The following is a 22,593-nucleotide window of genomic DNA, read 5'->3' as shown; positions in this document are numbered from 1 at the left end:
ACAGCGGCGTATTGGGTCATTGGGGATGTAAATTTCTGGTATTGTGCCCAGAAAACACGTTTGAATGGATGATAAGTCCAGTGTCATGGAAGCTACTGTCGCGAAGAGAATGAAACGTCACTTGATGGGTGGCAGAGCGGCACTGCAACGGTTGTTTCCTTGTAATTATTTCGTTTCGTGGTACAACAGTTGTGTCTCCGAACTGTTAATAATAAAACGCTTGTTTTTATGAGTGCCAGGTCTAATACCGGGTATACGGTGTAAAAACATCCGTGACTCCGTGGCGCAACGGTAGCGCGTCTGACTCCAGATCAGAAGGTTGCGTGTTCGAATCACGTCGGGGTCAAGGAACTTTTGTAAGTGTTTAATGGTGTATCATATTCATAGATCTCTGAAAGTAGATATACGATAAAGGAGGGGAGAGAATTCTATGATATAATAATAGTCCTGTTCTACAATCCTAAATGAGTTATTCTTCCGAGAAGATGGTGGCGTATTTCTGTAAAGATGTAGATGCATAGTGTAACTGATCTGCGACATCGTTCCAAATGTAATTTACGCACATATGGGGGAAATTGAATGAACTAGTGCGTCTAGTCTAGTATTGTTGCTCAAAACCTTCGCGGGAACAGTGTCTATTCGCCTACACATTCCCCCCTTACTATTTTCACGAAAACAGTGTCTAACAAATTCTATTAAAATCACACACCGGATGATAATAAAATAGAGGTTGTATTTCCAGTCCCAGATTAACATGGAAATGTAGTGTTTAGCTACCGACCAGTACCAGAAAAGGAAAAATATTGTCAGGAGTGGGATTCGAACCCACGCCCTCAGAGAGGACCAGAATTCTTCTGACCTGCGTCGTAAAGGCGAGGTATTCCCTTGAGTCTGGCGCCTTAGACCGCTCGGCCATCCTGACACACAGCCGTCAGCTCAATGGGGGAGGCCATAAATTTACCTTCAGTATCCAGAGTCTCCTTTACTCGCTTATGTGACTGTAGTGGTCCTCCTCTGCGGTGTAGTGGATAGTGTGATTACCAGCCACCCCCGAGGACCGGGTTGGATTCCTGGCTCTGCTACTAAATTTGAAATGTGTTACGAAGGCTGGAACGGGGTCCACTCAGCCCCGGGAGGTCAACTACTTAGAGGTGGGTTCGATTCCGACCTCAGCCATCCCGGAAGTGGTTTTCCAGGATTTTCCCACTTCTCCTCCAGGCAAATGCCGGCATGGTACTGAACCCGACAGGGGCATGATGCAAGGACCTTAGGTTGATATCGATATCCGTAATTACGCACGCAATGCTATTAAAGGGAAAGAACGCTGTAAATGATTAATATTCATATCATTAATAGAGGTCATACCGGAACTAATTAATATTCATACCATTGAGATAGATAAATTGTGTATTTTAATATTATTCGACGAGATTTCTTTGTCTGCGACTTATTGCGCAGTATTATCCTTTGTGTAGCGGGGGCCCCGCAGATGAAGCCAAGCCAACTTAGACCCGGGAGGGGTTACGAATGGGGATTCCCTGTGACATCACTCGAGAGAAGACATCCCTCCTCAAGGCTCACAGAATGAGGGGAAACTAACTTTTTCGAAACGGAATATAGGAGCCATCTTGGAATCGGACTGGCCAACTTAATTACCTACGAGGTAGAAAATTAATAAAACTCGAATTAGGGGATCATCTCCCGATTTAAAAGGGATAAATGTTACTGGGACATTTATTTAGAGTGTTTAATGTCCTCTTCCGTGATAACTTTCAGCAGAAGAAAGAATACTGTGTTGTTTCTGCGTGGAAAAGTACTGGGGCCATCTGGTTAGTCTCATGACACGTCCTCGACGGAGGGACTTCACCCCGTGTGGTAGGGGAAGCAGAACATATTTTAATTAATTTAAAGAGATTCACCGAAGGATAATTGAGTGGTTATGTCTCAATCGCACCAACTAGATACTGGTCACCGACCACCCGTACTATTTTACCTCGAGTACGCCGGGAATAGGCGCTACACAAATTAGTGGAAGGGGTATCGCTTCCTAGTAAAAACTACTGCAGGAAGGGAGAAGAGTCAGTCGGGATTTGTGGCTTACGGGCGGCGAAGATACGTGCCGTCGAGCTTCCAGCGATCTTTTGTTTGAGTGAATTTTAATTTAATTTACAAGTGAAATCGCGTACTGTGCGTAAATATTGCAGAGATTGGATAGACGTGATGCTATTGTCTAAACTTTAAAGATCAGGGACGTGTCGCGAACATTAAATATAATTTGTAATATTATTATTATTATTATTATTACTACGGCGCTACTGTGTCGAGTAGTAACAAAGGTACGCGGAATCCGATACTGAATCGCGGATTGCGGAGTGAGGTCCGATATCGGGGCTGGACGTTCACACTGAATGTAACTACACAAATCTTGGAATAAATAGTGACGTGTTGTGTGCCTCAGGAATACTGCCAGCGGTTTCGTCAACCTAGAACAATGGACTCCCGGTTGGAAAGAAGAATGGTGCCTCCAGTAACTGCTTTGGTGCCTATGGGTTAGCACTAAACCAGCAATGGACTCCCTGAGCTGACAACGGGTCATCGAGATGGAGATGAGTATAAATCATAATTAATATGACGTAATCAGATTGGGCGGGGAACAGTTATCATTACCTGACGCTATAATGTTAAAGATTGTAACTTCAGTAATGTAGATGTGCTACCATGATACACGTAGCTTCTATTTACTTTATTTAATTAGTAACACATCTGAGCAATCAATTGTAAATAAAGGGGTAATACGATAAGTTGGCATGCAGTAGTAGATTGACTTAATCATTTTATTTGGGAAAACTTGTAATTATTGATGCGTCAGGAGACTAATTTTTAGTAATTCAGAGTAATTCAAGTTAGGCTGTAGTCCAGCGTTGATAATGCATGGCTGGTAAATAGTGTAATTTTATTCCGTGAGCACCCAGAACTACGAGATATGACTTCGGAACTGACACCCAGGCCTCCACTGACATATATTTAGATAGGAAGTGTACAATTTTAATTGGCAGGCTTATCACAATTTAAGTGCAAATTGAGGAATATTTAATTCATAATTGTATTACCGTGTGACGATTTTATGAGAAATCACAATTTAGATATGGATTAATTACACCGTTATTACGAGGAAGTTAATTATGATCATGCAGTATGGTCTAATTTCCAGGTAAGTCGTGTAGGGAGATAGTGTAATGATGAACCCAATAACAATAATAATAATAATAATAATAATAATAATAATAATAATAATAATAAATTGTAGTTATGGTAATCATGCAAGTATTGGTATCAGAGAAACCGGTGTCGCGTCGCGGGATCATGATATTGTAAACGAATGTGTGTGTTGAATTGAAGTGAAGTATTGAGAGCCGATGAAATTTTGTTTAATGAACAATGAAGCTCAATTTATTAGTGAACGATCCCCGAGATGGGGTGTTTTGTTAAGAAAGGGCGTTATGCCTGTGAAGGCCGAGGCCACTGACCACCCGCCGAGCAGGGCTGGGGCAGTTGACCTTGTGAGGAGAAGTGTTGGTTTTTTTTTGTACGCTCGTCCGCTCGTGTAGGGGGAGCCTTGAGTTGAAGAGAATGAGGGCGAAAGAATCGCCTAATAATGAAATATTCAACACGCCAGAATGATGTAGTTGCTAATAAATGACACGGCGATTGTTACCAGTACTTGTTAGTTTACTGTCATTACACACAGGAGTATAACGTAGCTTAGGGTTTTCAGAGTCCCACTTCCATCCCAACGGGTGTCAGTTCAGTTCCCGACAGCGGCATTGGTACCCCAATGCTCAACCGAAGGCTGGATGTCTCACGTGTTTACTGTATATAATTTGTGTTCTTTAAGGGTTTATGTATCTTGTTGTGATTATATTGAGTTGCCGATGGTGTTGACCATCGGGGTGGTGAATTGTATACAAGTGAGGGTCGGTTCAAACCCGGGCGTTTGTTCCACATTTTTTTGAGTTCCTTCGTGGTATTTCGTTGGGGAATAGTTGTGTGTTTAGTATAGGGATTGCTCAGATTCGTTGCATGCATGTTAATCCTATTGATCAATGATGTCACATAGCCTCAGTGTCTATGATAAGTGTTTTCCCGTTCGAATCTCGTCATAATGGATCGCTCTGCGATAGATAATACTCGGATCCATCACATACGACTAAAAGTCGATAACAAACAACAACAATTGATAATAATCCACGTAATTCATTTGTATATAAATGCGTCATTACCATCATCATCATTAAGGCCTAATAAACCACTTGTATTAACCTAAACTTTAACCCGAAAGTGTTCTCATTGTAATTAGGTATGATCCGTCTCCCACACTGTATGCCTTTAAGCTTAGTCTTGTTAAGCGCCTATTTGTTTTATTCCAACCCGTTAACGCCCTGTAGATATCATGCCGGAGCCATTAGGCGTAGGGACGGGTGCAGTACCTAACTTAAGGCCACGATCGTTTCCTTCCCTCTATCCCTCCTAATCTTCGAATCCCCCACCAACACAGCAGCTGAGGACGCCTGCGCGAGGTACTGACCCTCCTACCCAGTTGAATCCTACTACCCAATGTCTGAAGCTCCAGAACACTGCCCTTGAGGCGGTAGAGGTGAGAGCGCTTGATGAGTTCGAGGGAAAAACCAACCCTGGAGTTTAAGCAGATTAAATGAGAAAGAAAAAAGTGCATAGACAGAATAGTAAAGAGAACTCTAGTGGCGCTTGTCGGAAGTATTTCGAGGACAAGTTTAGAGTGTTGTATTTCCAGGCGTTGTGTATCTCGTGGGCAACGCTCCAGATAAGTATCACTTCCAGGAAGACGCGGATATAGTTCTAGCAGCTTCTGAAGTTGTTAATAATAGCGAGTGTTAACAATACTGATCAGCTTAAAATCTGGGGATATTACAGCGGCGTATTGGGTCATTGGGGATGTAAATTTCTGGTTATGTGCCCAGAAAACACGTTTGAATGGATGATAAGTCCAGTGTCATGGAAGCTACTGTCGCGAAGAGAATGAAACGTCACTTGATGGGTGGTAGAGCGGCACTGCAACGGTTGTTTCCTTGTAATTATTTCGTTTCGTGGTACAACAGTTGTGTCTCCGAACTGTTAATAATAAAACGCTTGTTTTTATGAGTGCCAGGTCTAATACCGGGTATACGGTGTAAAAACATCCGTGACTCCGTGGCGCAACGGTAGCGCGTCTGACTCCAGATCAGAAGGTTGCGTGTTCGAATCACGTCGGGATCAAGGAACTTTTGTAAGTGTTTATTGGTGTATCATATTCATAGATCTCTGAAAGTAGATATACGATAAAGGAGGGCAGAGAATTCTATGATATAATAATAGTCCTGTTCTACAATCCTAAATGAGTTATTCTTCCGAGAAGATGGTGGCGTATTTTCTGTAAAGATGTAGATGCATAGTGTAACTGATCTGCGACATCATTCCAAATGTAATTTACGCACATATGGGGGAAATTGAATGAACTAGTGCGTCTAGTCTAGTATTGTTGCTCAAAACCTTCGCGGGAACAGTGTCTATTCGCCTACACATTCCCCCCCCCCTTACTATTTTCACGAAAACAGTGTCTAACAAATTCTATTAAAATCACACACCGGATGATAATAAAATAGAGGTTGTATTTCCAGTCTCAGATTAATATGGAAATGTAGTGTTTAGCTATCGACCAGTACAAGAAAAGGAAAAATATTCTCAGGAGTGGGATTCGAACCCACGCCCTCAGAGAGGACCAGAATTCTTCTGACCTGCGTCGTAAAGGCGAGGTATTCCCTTGAGTCTGGCGCCTTAGACCGCTCGGCCATCCTGACACACAGCCGTCCTGCTCAATGGGGGAGGCCATAAATTTACCTTCAGTATCCAGAGACTCCTTTACTCGCTTATGTGACTGTAGTGGTCCTCCTCTGCGGTGCAGTGGATAGTGTGATTACCAGCCAACCCGAGGACCGGGTTGGATTCCTGGCTCTGCTACTAAATTTGAAAAGTGTTACGAAGGCTGGAACGGGGTCCACTCAGCCCCGGGAGGTCAACTACTTAGAGGTGGGTTCGATTCCGACCTCAGCCATCCCGGAAGTGGTTTTCCAGGATTTTCCCACTTCTCCTCCAGGCAAATGCCGGCATGGTACCTAACTTAAGGCCACGATCGTTTCCTTCCCTCTATCCCTCCTAATCTTCCAATCCCCCACCAACACAGCAGCTGAGGACGCCTGCGCGAGGTACTGACCCTCCTACCCAGTTGAATCCTACTACCCAATGTCTGAAGCTCCAGAACACTGCCCTTGAGGCGGTAGAGGTGAGAGCGCTTGATGAGTTCGAGGGAAAAACCAACCCTGGAGTGTAAGCAGATTAAATGAGAAAGAAAAAAGTGCATAGACAGAATAGTAAAGAGAACTCTAGTGGCGCTTGTCGGAAGTATCTCGAGGACAAGTTTAGAGTGTTGTATTTCCAGGCGTTGTGTATCTCGTGGGCAACGCTCCAGATAAGTATCACTTCCAGGAAGACGCGGATATAGTTCTAGCAGCTTCTGAAGTTCTTAATAATAGCGAGTGTTAACAATACTGATCAGCTTAAAATCTGGGGACATTACAGCGGCGTATTCGGTCATTGGGGATGTAAATTTCTGGTATTGTGCCCGGAAAACACGTTTGAATGGATGATAAGTCCAGTGTCATGGAAGCTACTGTCGCGAACAGAATGAAGCGTCACTTGATTGGTGGCAGAGCGGCACTGCAACGGTTGTTTCCTTGTAATTATTTCGTTTCGTGGTACAACAGTTGCGTTTCCGAACTGTTAATAATAAAACGCTTGTTTTTATGAGTGCCAGCTCTAATACCTCGTAGACGGTTGAGAAACGTCCGTGACTCCGTGGCGCAACGGTAGCGCGTCTGACTGCAGATCAGAAGGTTGCGTGTTCGAATCACGTCGGGGTCAAGGAACTTTTGTAAGTGGTTATTGGTGTATCATATCCGTAGATCTCTGAAAGTAGATATACGCTAAAGGAGGGGAGAGAATTCCATGATATAATAATAGTCCTGTTCTACAATCCTAAATGAGTTATTCTTCCGAGAAGATGGTGGCGTATTTTCTGTAAAGATATAGATGCATAGTGCAACTGATCTGCGACATCGTTCCAAATGTAATTTACGCACATTTGGAGGAAATTCAATGAACTAGTGCGGCTAGTCTAGTATTGTTGCTCAAAACTTTCGCGGGAACAGTGTCTATTCCCCTACACATTCCCCCCTTAATATTTACACGTAAACAGTGTCTAACAAATCCTATTAACATCACACACCGGATGACAATATAATAGAGGTTGTATTTCCAGTCCCAGATTAATATGGAAATGTAGAGTTTAGCTATCGACCAGTACCAATGAAGGAAAAATTTTGTCAGGAGTGGGATTCGAACCCACGCCCTCAGAGAGGACCAGAATTCTTCTGACCTGCGTCGTACAGGCAAGGTATTCCCTTGAGTCTGGCGCCTTAGACCGCACGGCCATCCTGACACACATCCGTCAGCTCAATGGGGGAGGCCATAAATTTACCTGCAGTATCCAGAGTCTCCTTTACTCGCTTTTGTGACTGTAGTGGTCCTGCTCTGCGGTGCAGTGGATAGTGTGACTAGCAGCCATCCCCAGAGGCCCGGGTTGGATTCCCGGCTCTGCTACGAAATTTGAAAAATGTTACGAGGGCTGGAACGGGGTCCACTCAGCCCCGGGTGGTCAACTAAGTAGAGGTGTGTTCGATTCCCACCTCAGCCATCTGGAAGTGGTTTTCCAGGATTGTCCCCCTTCTCCTCGAGGCAAATGCCGGCATGGTACCTAACTTAAGGCCACGACCGTTTCCTTCCCTCTATCCCTTCTAATCTTCCAATCCCACATCAACACAGCAGGTGAGGACGTGTGCGCGAGGTACTGACCATCCTCCCCAGTTGAATCCTCCGACAAAATGTCTGAAGCTCCAGAACACTGCCCTTGAGGTGGTAGAGGTGAGAGCGCTTGATGATTTCGAGGGAAAAACCAACCCTGGAGTGTAAGAAGATTAGAAAAAAAAGAAAAAAGTGCATAGACAGAATAGTAAAGAGAACTCTAGCGGCGCTTGTCGGAAGTATCTCGAGGACAAGTTTAGAGTGATGTATTTCCAGGCGTTGTGTATCTCGTGGGCAACACACCAGATAAGTATCACTTCCAGGAAGACGGGGATATAGTTCAAGCAGCTTCTGAAGTTGTCAATGAATAGCGAGTGTTAACAATACTGATCAGCTTACAATCTGGGGACATTGCAGCGGCGTATTGGGTCCTTGGGGATGTAAGTTTCTGGTATAGTGCCCAGAAAACACGTTTGAATTGATGATAAGTCAAGTGTCATGGAAGCTACAGTCGCGAACAGAATGAACCGTACTTGATGGGTCGCAGAGCGGCACTGCAACGGTTGTTTCCTTGTAATTATTTCGTTTCGTGGTACAACAGTTGCGTTTCCGAACTGTTAATAATAAAACGCTTGTTTTTATGAGTGCCAGCTCTAATACCTCGTAGACGGTTGAGAAACGTCCGTGACTCCGTGGCGCAACGGTAGCGCGTCTGACTCCAGATCAGAAGGATGCGTGTTCGAATCACGTCGGGGTCAAGGAACTTTTGTAAGTGTTTATTGGTGTGTCATATCCGCAGATCTCTGAAAGTAGATATACGCTAAAGGAGGGGAGAGAATTCTATGATATAACTAGCAAGATACCCGTGCTTCGCTACGGTATTATACTGAAATTTATAATTGAATGCTTATTGTTTTAGATATATAATCCGCCGAAATTCGCGGTCTGACTCGTTTTCTGCGAGAACCCACCAAAATTCCCGATCTGACTCGTTTTCTATTAGGTTACGTCATGTTTCCTCCCATTTTTCAATCTTCTTTTCCAGCAATCGATTTCGTACTTCCCGGGCTAGGCTCAGGTATTCCTCCCGGTCAGTTGGGTCCGTAAATCTTTGCCATCTTTTCCTATAATCATTTTTAATATGGATAAAATCCTTCAGGAGATCCGGCGTGGTGTCATATTGGGTGCCTAGAAGGCACTGAACCCGCGGCCGGACTGCATTCTTAGTCATTACCCGTCCAGGAGCCGTTTCCAGCGCTGTCCGCACATTTGACGACGGTCCGGAACATTATTATTATTATTATTATTATTATTATTATTATTATTATTATTATTATTATTATTATTATTATTATGTGTTGCTGGAATGGATGATGACAGGAAACCCGGAGTATCCGGAGAAAAACCTGTCCCGCCTCCGTTTTGTCCAGCACGAATGTCACATGGAGTGAACGGGATTTGAACCACGGAACCCAGCTGTGAGAGGCCGGCGCGCTGCCGAGGATCCTTATAAGTACATTAAGAACAGTAAAATCAATTGGTCTCACCTCCTTCTACACCCCACCGCCGTTAAGTTTATTTACCGGCAACCCCCCCCCAAAAAAAAAATTAGAAGAAGGCTTGTTTCTTATGTTTAAAGAAGATTTCAAACACCAATGTTCACGTCTATTACCTTCAGTTTTGAGATATAAGTATCCCCATAAAAATTATTTACTTTCTTCACTTCATTTCACACTATTCCCCCCCCCCCCCCCCTAAGTGAATTTTCCTGCAAAAAATACTTGTTTCTTTAATAGTAAAGGATCTTCTAATTTCCAATTATCACGACTCTAACTTCTTCAGTTTTTGTTTTATGTGTCCTCATGAAAGGAATTCAACTCCTTTACACTCCCGCCCTCCAAGATGGTTTCCCCCCAAAACGCGTTTTTCTTTGTTCTTAAAGCAGATCCAAATACGAATTTTCACCTCTGTAACAACTTTAGTTTTTATTAGATGTATGTATTCTCATTCAATTAATTCAATTAATTTTTCTATTCTTTCACCCCCCCCCCCCCCTTCATTGGATTTTCCAAGAATACGTGTTTCTTTATTTTTAAAGCAGATTGCAAATATCAAATTTCACGTCTGTAACATCTTCATTTTTGAGATATCAGTAGCCTAATTAAAAGAACTCAACACCATTTTCAGTCACTTTATCCCCCCCCCTCCACCCAGGTGGTATTTCCGACAGCTAAAAATACACGTTTCTTTATGTTTAATAGAGATAAAAAATACCATTTTTCACTTCTGTAACATGTTAAGTTTTTTTAGATAAACTGTAAAAATTCTCATTTTAAAATTTCACCCCTTTTGAGTTCCCCTTAAGTGGAGTTTCCAAACACAAATCACCTATGTTTCTTTAGATTTACAGGAGATTACAAACACCCACTTTTTACGTCTGTAACATTTTACGTTTCCAAGATATTCTGTAGATATAGTCTTTCAAAAATTCACCCAATTTGTCACTCCTGTTTAACCGCCATTAATTGGATTTTCCAAAACGAAAAAATACGTGTTTCTTTATTTTTAAAGGAGATCCCATATACAAATTTTCAGTTCTGTAATATCTTTCGTTTCTGAGATATATGTATCCTCATTAAAGGCATTCAACCCATTTTTCACCCTTTTACACCCCTTCTATTGGGATTTAGAGGAAACAAAAAATACGTTTTCCTTTATTTTTAGAGGAGATTCTAACTACCAATGTTTACATCTGTAAATTTTAAAGTTTTAAGATGTATACACTCTCATTTTAAAAAAATTACCCTCCCCCCTTTTACCCCCCAATATTTGGATTTTCCAAAAACGAAAAAATACGTGTGTTTATTTGTTTTTAAAGGAGATTCTAAATACCAATTTTCACATATATAACCTTTAAAAATTTTGAGGTAGATACACTCATTTTAAAATATTACTCCCTTTTCACCCCCCAAATTGGATTTTCCAGAAACAAAAAAATACGTGTTTCTTTATTTTTAACGGAGATCCCAAACACCAATTTTTAGGTCTGTAATATCTTCAGTTTCTGATATATAAGTAGCCTCATTAAAGACATTCAACCACTTTTTAGCCCCTTTTCACTCCTCCTATTGCGATTTTCCGAAAACAAAAAAATACGTGTTCCTTTATTTTTAATGAAGGTTCTAAGTACCAATTTTTACATCTGCAAACTTTAAAAGTTTGGAGATATAGATTCACTCATTTTAAAAATTCACCCCCTTTTCACCCTCCCATTAATTGGATTTTCTAAAAACAAAAAAATACGTGTTTCTTTATTTTTAAAAGAGAACAAAAGTACCAATTTTCAGGTCTGTAATATCTTCAGTTTCTGAGATATAGGTACCGGTATCCTGATTAAAGGCATTCAACCCATTTTTCCCCATTTTCACCCTTTTTCACCCCTCCTATTGGGATTTTCTGAAAACCAAAAAATACGTGTTTCCTTATTTTTAAAGAAGATTCTAAATACCAATTTTTACATCTGTAAACTTTTAAAGTTTTGAGATATAGAGCAAGTCATTTTAAAATTTCACCCCCGTTTTCACCCCCTTAGCGAAGGAATATCCAAAAATCCTCTCTTAGCGAGCACCTACCTCTTAATATGAATATATCCCCAAAATTTCATCTCTTTATGTCCAGTAGTTTTGGCTCGGCGATGATGAATCAGTCAGTCAGTCAGTCAGTCAGTCAGGACAAGTTATTTTATATATATAGACTAGCAAGATACCCGTGCTTCGCTACGGTATTATACTGAAATTTATAATTGAATGCTTATTGTTTTAGATATATAATCCGCCGAAATTCGCGGTCTGACTCGTTTTCTGCGAGAACCCACCAAAATTCCCGATCTGACTCGTTTTCTATTAGGTTACGTCATGTTTCCTCCCATTTTTCAATCTTCTTTTCCAGCAATCGATTTCGTACTTCCCGGGCTAGGCTCAGGTATTCCTCCCGGTCAGTTGGGTCCGTAAATCTTTGCCATCTTTTCCTATAATCATTTTTAATATGGATAAAATCCTTCAGGAGATCCGGCGTGGTGTCATATTGGGTGCCTAGAAGGCACTGAACCCGCGGCCGGACTGCATTCTTAGTCATTACCCGTCCAGGAGCCGTTTCCAGCGCTGTCCGCACATTTGACGACGGTCCGGAACATTATTATTATTATTATTATTATTATTATTATTATTATTATTATTATTATTATTATTATTATTATTATGTGTTGCTGGAATGGATGATGACAGGAAACCCGGAGTATCCGGAGAAAAACCTGTCCCGCCTCCGTTTTGTCCAGCACGAATGTCACATGGAATGAACGGGATTTGAACCACGGAACCCAGCTGTGAGAGGCCGGCGCGCTGCCGAGGATCCTTATAAGTACATTAAGAACAGTAAAATCAATTGGTCTCACCTCCTTCTACACCCCACCGCCGTTAAGTTTATTTACCGGCAACCCCCCCCCCCAAAAAAAAAATTAGAAGAAGGCTTGTTTCTTATGTTTAAAGAAGATTTCAAACACCAATGTTCACGTCTATTACCTTCAGTTTTGAGATATAAGTATCCCCATAAAAATTATTTACTTTCTTCACTTCATTTCACACTATTCCCCCCCCCCAAGTGAATTTTCCTGCAAAAAATACTTGTTTCTTTAATAGTAAAGGATCTTCTAAATTCCAATTATCACGACTCTAACTTCTTCAGTTTTTGTTTTATGTGTCCTCATGAAAGGAATTCAACTCCTTTACACTCCCGCCCTCCAAGATGGTTTCCCCCCAAAACGCGTTTTTCTTTGTTCTTAAAGCAGATCCAAATACGAATTTTCACGTCTGTAACAACTTTAGTTTTTATTAGATGTATGTATTCTCATTCAATTAATTCAATTAATTTTTCTATTCTTTCACCCCCCCCCCCCCTTCATTGGATTTTCCGAGAATACGTGTTTCTTTATTTTTAAAGCAGATTGCAAATATCAAATTTCACGTCTGTAACATCTTCATTTTTGAGATATCAGTAGCCTAATTAAAAGAACTCAACACCATTTTCAGTCACTTTATCCCCCCCCCCTCCACCCAGGTGGTATTTCCGAAAGCTAAAAATACACGTTTCTTTATGTTTAATAGAGATAAAAAATACCATTTTTCACTTTTGTAACATGTTAAGTTTTTTGAGATAAACTGTAAAAATTCTCATTTTAAAATTTCACCCCTTTTGAGTTCCCCTTAAGTGGAGTTTCCAAACACAAATCACCTATGTTTCTTTAGATTTACAGGAGATTACAAACACCCACTTTTTACGTCTGTAACATTTTACGTTTCCAAGATATTCTGTAGATATAGTCTTTCAAAAATTCACCCAATTTGTCACTCCTGTTTAACCGCCATTAATTGGATTTTCCAAAACGAAAAAATACGTGTTTCTTTATTTTTAAAGGAGATCCCATATACAAATTTTCAGTTCTGTAATATCTTTCGTTTCTGAGATATATGTATCCTCATTAAAGGCATTCAACCCATTTTTCACCCTTTTACACCCCTTCTATTGGGATTTAGAGGAAACAAAAAATACGTTTTCCTTTATTTTTAGAGGAGATTCTAACTACCAATGTTTACATCTGTAAATTTTAAAGTTTTAAGATGTATACACTCTCATTTTAAAAAAATTACCCTCCCCCCTTTTACCCCCCAATATTTGGATTTTCCAAAAACGAAAAAATACGTGTGTTTATTTGTTTTTAAAGGAGATTCTAAATACCAATTTTCACATATATAACCTTTAAAAATTTTGAGATAGATACACTCATTTTAAAATATTACTCCCTTTTCACCCCCCAAATTGGATTTTCCAGAAACAAAAAAATACGTGTTTCTTTATTTTTAACGGAGATCCCAAACACCAATTTTTAGGTCTGTAATATCTTCAGTTTCTGATATATAAGTAGCCTCATTAAAGGCATTCAACCACTTTTTAGCCCCTTTTCACTCCTCCTATTGCGATTTTCCGAAAACAAAAAAATACGTGTTCCTTTATTTTTAATGAAGGTTCTAAGTACCAATTTTTACATCTGCAAACTTTAAAAGTTTGGAGATATAGATTCACTCATTTTAAAAATTCACCCCCTTTTCACCCTCCCATTAATTGGATTTTCTAAAAACAAAAAAATACGTGTTTCTTTATTTTTAAAAGAGATCAAAAGTACCAATTTTCAGGTCTGTAATATCTTCATTTTCTGAGATATAGGTACCGGTATCCTGATTAAAGGCATTCAACCCATTTTTCCCCATTTTCACCCTTTTTCACCCCTCCTATTGGGATTTTCTGAAAACCAAAAAATACGTGTTTCCTTATTTTTAAAGAAGATTCTAAATACCAATTTTTACATCTGTAAACTTTTAAAGTTTTGAGATATAGAGCAAGTCATTTTAAAATTTCACCCCCGTTTTCACCCCCTTAGCGAAGGAATATCCAAAAATCCTCTCTTAGCGAGCACCTACCTCTTAATATGAATATATCCCCAAAATTTCATCTCTTTATGTCCAGTAGTTTTGGCTCGGCGATGATGAATCAGTCAGTCAGTCAGTCAGTCAGTCAGGACAAGTTATTTTATATATATAGACTAGCAAGATACCCGTGCTTCGCTACGGTATTATACTGAAATTTATAATTGAATGCTTATTGTTTTAGATATATAATCCGCCGAAATTCGCGGTCTGACTCGTTTTCTGCGAGAACCCACCAAAATTCCCGATCTGACTCGTTTTCTATTAGGTTACGTCATGTTTCCTCCCATTTTTCAATCTTCTTTTCCAGCAATCGATTTCGTACTTCCCGGGCTAGGCTCAGGTATTCCTCCCGGTCAGTTGGGTCCGTAAATCTTTGCCATCTTTTCCTATAATCATTTTTAATATGGATAAAATCCTTCAGGAGATCCGGCGTGGTGTCATATTGGGTGCCTAGAAGGCACTGAACCCGCGGCCGGACTGCATTCTTAGTCATTACCCGTCCAGGAGCCGTTTCCAGCGCTGTCCGCACATTTGACGACGGTCCGGAACATTATTATTATTATTATTATTATTATTATTATTATTATTATTATTCTTATTATTATTATTATTATTACGTGTTGCTGGAATGGATGATGACAGGAAACCCGGAGTATCCGGAGAAAAACCTGTCCCGCCTCCGTTTTGTCCAGCACGAATGTCACATGGAGTGAACGGGATTTGAACCACGGAACCCAGCTGTGAGAGGCCGGCGTGCTGCCGAGGATCCTTATAAGTACATTAAGAACAGTAAAATCAATTGGTCTCACCTCCTTCTACACCCCACCGCCGTTAAGTTTATTTACCGGCAACCCCCCCCCCAAAAAAAAAATTAGAAGAAGGCTTGTTTCTTATGTTTAAAGAAGATTTCAAACACCAATGTTCACGTCTATTACCTTCAGTTTTGAGATATAAGTATCCCCATAAAAATTATTTACTTTCTTCACTTCATTTCACACTATTCCCCCCCCCCCCAAGTGAATTTTCCTGCAAAAATTACTTGTTTCTTTAATAGTAAAGGATCTTCTAAATTCCAATTATCACGACTCTAACTTCTTCAGTTTTTGTTTTATGTGTCCTCATGAAAGGAATTCAACTCCTTTACACTCCCGCCCTCCAAGATGGTTTCCCCCCAAAACGCGTTTCTCTTTGTTCTTAAAGCAGATCCAAATACGAATTTTCACGTCTGTAACAACTTTAGTTTTTATTAGATGTATGTATTCTCATTCAATTAATTCAATTAATTTTTCTATTCTTTCACCCCCCCCCCCTTCATTGGATTTTCCGAGAATACGTGTTTCTTTATTTTTAAAGCAGATTGCAAATATCAAATTTCACGTCTGTAACATCTTCATTTTTGAGATATCAGTAGCCTAATTAAAAGAACTCAACACCATTTTCAGTCACTTTATCCCCCCCCCTCCACCCAGGTGGTATTTCCGAAAGCTAAAAATACACGTTTCTTTATGTTTAATAGAGATAAAAAATACCATTTTTCACTTCTGTAACATGTTAAGTTTTTTGAGATAAACTGTAAAAATTCTCATTTTAAAATTTCACCCCTTTTGAGTTCCCCTTAAGTGGAGTTTCCAAACACAAATCACCTATGTTTCTTTAGATTTACAGGAGATTACAAACACCCACTTTTTACGTCTGTAACATTTTACGTTTCCAAGATATTCTGTAGATATAGTCTTTCAAAAATTCACCCAATTTGTCACTCCTGTTTAACCGCCATTAATTGGATTTTCCAAAACGAAAAAATACGTGTTTCTTTATTTTTAAAGGAGATCCCATATACAAATTTTCAGTTCTGTAATATCTTTCGTTTCTGAGATATATGTATCCTCATTAAAGGCATTCAACCCATTTTTCAACCTTTTACACCCCTTCTATTGGGATTTAGAGGAAACAAAAAATACGTTTTCCTTTATTTTTAGAGGAGATTCTAACTACCAATGTTTACATCTGTAAATTTTAAAGTTTTAAGATGTATACACTCTCATTTTAAAAAAATTACCCTCCCCCCTTTTACCCCCCAATATTTGGATTTTCCAAAAACGAAAAAATACGTGTGTTTATTTGTTTTTAAAGGAGATTCTAAATACCAATTTTCACATATATAACCTTTAAAAATTTTGAGATAGATACACTCATTTTAAAATATTACTCCCTTTTCACCCCCCAAATTGGATTTTCCAGAAACAAAAAAATACGTGTTTCTTTATTTTTAACGGAGATCCCAAACACCAATTTTTAGGTCTGTAATATCTTCAGTTTCTGATATATAAGTAGCCTCATTAAAGGCATTCAACCACTTTTTAGCCCCTTTTCACTCCTCCTATTGCGATTTTCCGAAAACAAAAAAAAACGTGTTCCTTTATTTTTAATGAAGGTTCTAAGTACCAATTTTTACATCTGCAAACTTTAAAAGTTTGGAGATATAGATTCACTCATTTTAAAAATTCACCCCCTTTTCACCCTCCCATTAATTGGATTTTCTAAAAACAAAAAAATACGTGTTTCTTTATTTTTAAAAGAGAACAAAAGTACCAATTTTCAGGTCTGTAATATCTTCAGTTTCTGAGATATAGGTACCGGTATCCTGATTAAAGGCATTCAACCCATTTTTCCCCATTTTCACCCTTTTTCACCCCTCCTATTGGGATTTTCTGAAAACCAAAAAATACGTGTTTCCTTATTTTTAAAGAAGATTCTAAATACCAATTTTTACATCTGTAAACTTTTAAAGTTTTGAGATATAGAGCAAGTCATTTTAAAATTTCACCCCCGTTTTCACCCCCTTAGCGAAGGAATATCCAAAAATCCTCTCTTAGCGAGCACCTACCTCTTAATATGAATATATCCCCAAAATTTCATCTCTTTATGTCCAGTAGTTTTGGCTCGGCGATGATGAATCAGTCAGTCAGTCAGTCAGTCAGTCAGGACAAGTTATTTTATATATATAGACTAGCAAGATACCCGTGCTTCGCTACGGTATTATACTGAAATTTATAATTGAATGCTTATTGTTTTAGATATATAATCCGCCGAAATTCGCGGTCTGACTCGTTTTCTGCGAGAACCCACCAAAATTCCCGATCTGACTCGTTTTCTATTAGGTTACGTCATGTTTCCTCCCATTTTTCAATCTTCTTTTCCAGCAATCGATTTCGTACTTCCCGGGCTAGGCTCAGGTATTCCTCCCGGTCAGTTGGGTCCGTAAATCTTTGCCATCTTTTCCTATAATCATTTTTAATATGGATAAAATCCTTCAGGAGATCCGGCGTGGTGTCATATTGGGTGCCTAGAAGGCACTGAACCCGCGGCCGGACTGCATTCTTAGTCATTACCCGTCCAGGAGCCGTTTCCAGCGCTGTCCGCACATTTGACGACGGTCCGGAACATTATTATTATTATTATTATTATTATTATTATTATTATTATTATTATTATTATTATTATTATTATTATTATTATTATTATTACGTGTTGCTGGAATGGATGATGACAGGAAACCCGGAGTATCCGGAGAAAAACCTGTCCCGCCTCCGTTTTGTCCAGCACGAATGTCACATGGAGTGAACGGGATTTGAACCACGGAACCCAGCTGTGAGAGGCCGGCGTGCTGCCGAGGATCCTTATAAGTACATTAAGAACAGTAAAATCAATTGGTCTCACCTCCTTCTACACCCCACCGCCGTTAAGTTTATTTACCGGCAACCCCCCCCCCCAAAAAAAAAAAATTAGAAGAAGGCTTGTTTCTTATGTTTAAAGAAGATTTCAAACACCAATGTTCACGTCTATTACCTTCAGTTTTGAGATATAAGTATCCCCATAAAAATTATTTACTTTCTTCACTTCATTTCACACTATTCCCCCCCCCCCCCTAAGTGAATTTTCCTGCAAAAAATACTTGTTTCTTTAATAGTAAAGGATCTTCTAAATTCCAATTATCACGACTCTAACTTCTTCAGTTTTTGTTTTATGTGTCCTCATGAAAGGAATTCAACTCCTTTACACTCCCGCCCTCCAAGATGGTTTCCCCCCAAAACGCGTTTTTCTTTGTTCTTAAAGCAGATCCAAATACGAATTTTCACGTCTGTAACAACTTTAGTTTTTATTAGATGTATGTATTCTCATTCAATTAATTCAATTAATTTTTCTATTCTTTCACCCCCCCCCCCCCTTCATTGGATTTTCCGAGAATACGTGTTTCTTTATTTTTAAAGCAGATTGCAAATATCAAATTTCACGTCTGTAACATCTTCATTTTTGAGATATCAGTAGCCTAATTAAAAGAACTCAACACCATTTTCAGTCACTTTATCCCCCCCCTCCACCCAGGTGGTATTTCCGAAAGCTAAAAATACACGTTTCTTTATGTTTAATAGAGATAAAAAATACCATTTTTCACTTCTGTAACATGTTAAGTTTTTTGAGATAAACTGTAAAAATTCTCATTTTAAAATTTCACCCCTTTTGAGTTCCCCTTAAGTGGAGTTTCCAAACACAAATCACCTATGTTTCTTTAGATTTACAGGAGATTACAAACACCCACTTTTTACGTCTGTAACATTTTACGTTTCCAAGATATTCTGTAGATATAGTCTTTCAAAAATTCACCCAATTTGTCACTCCTGTTTAACCGCCATTAATTGGATTTTCCAAAACGAAAAAATACGTGTTTCTTTATTTTTAAAGGAGATCCCATATACAAATTTTCAGTTCTGTAATATCTTTCGTTTCTGAGATATATGTATCCTGATTAAAGGCATTCAACCCATTTTTCCCAATTTTCACCCTTTTTCACCCCTCCTATTGGGATTTTCTGAAAACCAAAAAATACGTGTTTCCTTATTTTTAAAGAAGATTCTAAATACCAATTTTTACATCTGTAAACTTTTAAAGTTTTGAGATATAGAGCAAGTCATTTTAAAATTTCACCCCCGTTTTCACCCCCTTAGCGAAGGAATATCCAAAAATCCTCTCTTAGCGAGCACCTACCTCTTAATATGAATATATCCCCAAAATTTCATCTCTTTATGTCCAGTAGTTTTGGCTCGGCGATGATGAATCAGTCAGTCAGTCAGTCAGTCAGTCAGGACAAGTTATTTTATATATATAGACTAGCAAGATACCCGTGCTTCGCTACGGTATTATACTGAAATTTATAATTGAATGCTTATTGTTTTTGATATATAATCCGCCGAAATTCGCGGTCTGACTCGTTTTCTGCGAGAACCCACCAAAATTCCCGATCTGACTCGTTTTCTATTAGATTACGGCTGTTTCCTCCCATTTTTCAATCTTCTTTTCCAGCAATCGATTTCGTACTTTCCGGGCTAGGCTCAGGTATTCCTCCCGGTCAGTTGGGTCCGTAAATCTTTGTCATCTTTTCCTATAATCATTTTTAATATGGATAAAATCCTTCAGGAGATCCGGCGTGGTGTCATATTGGGTTCCTAGAAGGCACTGAACCCGCGGTCGGACTGCATTCTTAGTCATTACCCGTCCAGGAGCCGTTTCCAGCGCGGTCCGCACATTTGACGACGGTCCGGAACATTATTATTATTATTATTATTATTATTATTATTATTATTATTATTATTATTATTATGTGTTGCTGGAATGGATGATGACAGGAAAACCGGAGTATCCGGAGAAAAATCTGTCCCGCCTCCGTTTTGTCCAGCACGAATGTCACATGGAGTGAACGGGATTTGAACCACGGAACCCAGCTGTGAGAGGCCGGCGCGCTGCCGAGGATCCTTATAAGTACATTAAGAACAGTAAAATCAATTGGTCTCACCTCCTTCTACACCCCACCGCCGTTAAGTTTATTTACCGGCACCCCCCCGCCCCAAAAAAATTAAAAGAAGGCTTGTTTCTTATGTTTAAAGAAGATTTCAAACACCAATGTTCACGTCTATTACCTTCAGTTTTGAGATATAAGCATCCCCATAAAAATAATTTACTTTTTTAACTTCATTTCACACTACTCCCCCCCCCCCCCCTAAGTGAATTTTCCCGCAAAAAATACTTGTTTCTTTAATAGTAAAGGATCTTCTAAATACCAATTTTCACGACTCTAACTTCTTCAGTTTTTGATTTATGTGTCCTCATGAAAGGAATTCAACTCCTTTACACTCCCGCCCTCCAAGATGGTTTCCCCCCAAAACGCGTTTTTCTTTTTTTTTAAAGGAGATCCAAATACGAATTTTCACGTCTGTAACAATTTTAGTTTTTATTAGATGTATGTATTCTCATTCAATTAATTTTTCAATTCTTTCACCCCCCCCCCTTCATTGGATTTTCCGAGAATACGTGTTTCTTTATTTTTAAAGCAGATTGCAAATATCAAATTTCACGTCTGTAACATCTTCATTTTTGAGATATCAGTAGCCTAATTAAAAGAATTCAACACCATTTTCAGTTACTTTTACCCACACCCACCCAAGTGGTATTTCCGAAAGCTAAAAATACACGTTTCTTTATGTTTAATAGAGATAAAAAACACCATTTTTCACTTCTGTAACATGTTAAGTTTTTTGAGATAAACTGTAAAAATTCTCATTTTAAAATTTCACCCCTTTTGAGTTCCCCTTAAGTGGAGTTTCCAAACACAAATCACCTATGTTTCTTTAGATTTACAGGAGATTACAAACACCCACTTTTACGTCTGTAACATTTTACGTTTCCAATATATTCTGTAGATATAGTCTTTCAAAAATTCACCCAATTTGTCACTCCTATTTAACCGCCATTAATTGGATTTTCCAAAACTAAAAAATACGTGTTTCTTTATTTTTAAAGGAGATCCCATATACAAATTTTCAGTTCTGTAATATCTTTCGTTTCTGAGATATATGTATCCTCATTAAAGGCATTCAACCCATTTTTCACCCTTTTACACCCCTCCTATTGGGATTTACAGGAAACCAAAAATACGTTTTCCTTTATTTTTAGAGGACATTCTAACTACCAATTTTTACATCTGTAAATTTTAAAGTTTTAAGATGTATACACACTCATTTTAAAAAAATTACCCTCCCCCCTTTTACCCCCCAATATTTGGATTTTCCAAAAACGAAAAAATACGTGTGTTTATTTATTTTTAAAGGAGATTCTAAATACCAATTTTCACATATATAACCTTTAAACATTTTGAGATAGATACACTCATTTTAAAATATTACTCCCTTTTGACCCCCCCCCCCGTAAATTGGATTTTCCAGAAACGAAAAAATACGTGTTTCTTTATTTTTAACGGAGATCCCAAACACCAATTTTCAGGTCTGTAATATCTTCAGTTTCTGATATATAAGTAGCCTCATTAAAGGCATTCAACCACTTTTTAGCCCCTTTTCACTCCACCTATTGCGATTTTCCGAAAACAAAAAAATACGTGTTCCTTTATTTTTAATGAAGGTTCCAAATACCAATTTTTACATCTGCAAACTTTAAAGGTTTGGAGATATAGATTCACTCATTTTAAAAATTCACCCCCTTTTCACCCTCCCATTAATTGGATTTTCCAAAAACAAAAAAATACGTGTTTCTTTATTTTTAAAAGTGGTCAAAAGTACCAATTTTCAGGTCTGTAATATCTTCAGTTTCTGAGATATAGGTACCGGAATCCTGATTAAAGGCATTCAACCCATTTTTCCCCATTTTCACCGTTTTTCACCCCTCATATTGGGATTTTCTGAAAACAAAAAAATACGTGTTTCCTTATTTTTAAAGAAGATTCTAAATACCAATTTTTACATCTGTAAACTTTTAAAGTTTTGAGATATAGAGCAACTCATTTTAAAATTTCACCCCCGTTTTCACCCCCTTAGAGAAGGAATATCCAAAAATCCTCTCTTAGCGAGCACCTACGTCATAGTATGAATATATCCCCAAAATTTCATCTCTTTATGTCCAGTAGTTTAAGCTCGGCGATGATGAATCAGTCAGTCAGGACAAGCTACTTTATATATATATAGATAATAGTCCTGTTCTACAATCCTAAATGAGTTATTCTTCCGAGAAGATGGTGGCGTATTTTCTGTAAAGATATAGATGCAAAGTGCAACTG

At 38.8% G+C, this 22,593-nt stretch overlaps 7 non-coding genes across 7 annotated transcripts; 4 read left to right on the top strand and 3 right to left on the bottom strand.

Annotated features, from left to right (window-relative positions):
• The first annotated feature begins 274 nt into the window (after positions 1–274).
• TRNAW-CCA (transfer RNA tryptophan (anticodon CCA)) lies at positions 275–346 on the top strand. Its single transcript has one exon. It is a non-coding gene; the product is annotated as a tRNA-Trp (tRNA).
• Positions 347–804: 458 nt separating this feature from the next.
• Positions 805–922, bottom strand: TRNAL-CAA (transfer RNA leucine (anticodon CAA)). The gene is made up of 2 exons: positions 885–922; positions 805–849 (listed from the first exon to the last, which is right to left on the bottom strand). It is a non-coding gene; the product is annotated as a tRNA-Leu (tRNA).
• A 4,298-nt stretch (positions 923–5,220) lies between these two features.
• On the top strand, positions 5,221–5,292 carry TRNAW-CCA (transfer RNA tryptophan (anticodon CCA)). Its single transcript has one exon. It is a non-coding gene; the product is annotated as a tRNA-Trp (tRNA).
• A 463-nt stretch (positions 5,293–5,755) lies between these two features.
• On the bottom strand, positions 5,756–5,873 carry TRNAL-CAA (transfer RNA leucine (anticodon CAA)). The gene is made up of 2 exons: positions 5,836–5,873; positions 5,756–5,800 (listed from the first exon to the last, which is right to left on the bottom strand). It is a non-coding gene; the product is annotated as a tRNA-Leu (tRNA).
• A 1,048-nt stretch (positions 5,874–6,921) lies between these two features.
• On the top strand, positions 6,922–6,993 carry TRNAC-GCA (transfer RNA tryptophan (anticodon CCA)). The gene has a single exon. It is a non-coding gene; the product is annotated as a tRNA-Cys (tRNA).
• Positions 6,994–7,452: 459 nt separating this feature from the next.
• Positions 7,453–7,570, bottom strand: TRNAL-CAA (transfer RNA leucine (anticodon CAA)). Its single transcript has 2 exons — positions 7,533–7,570; positions 7,453–7,497 (listed from the first exon to the last, which is right to left on the bottom strand). It is a non-coding gene; the product is annotated as a tRNA-Leu (tRNA).
• Positions 7,571–8,618: 1,048 nt separating this feature from the next.
• Positions 8,619–8,690, top strand: TRNAW-CCA (transfer RNA tryptophan (anticodon CCA)). Its single transcript has one exon. It is a non-coding gene; the product is annotated as a tRNA-Trp (tRNA).
• The last annotated feature ends 13,903 nt before the right edge of the window (positions 8,691–22,593 follow it).

The sequence above is a fragment of the Anabrus simplex genome, chromosome 3, assembly GCF_040414725.1.
Source record: "Anabrus simplex isolate iqAnaSimp1 chromosome 3, ASM4041472v1, whole genome shotgun sequence".
NCBI classification, from domain to species: Eukaryota; Metazoa; Arthropoda; class Insecta; order Orthoptera; family Tettigoniidae; genus Anabrus; species Anabrus simplex.
The sequence above is the reverse complement of the archived record's forward strand: the minus strand, read 5'-3'. Positions and strand labels throughout refer to the sequence as shown.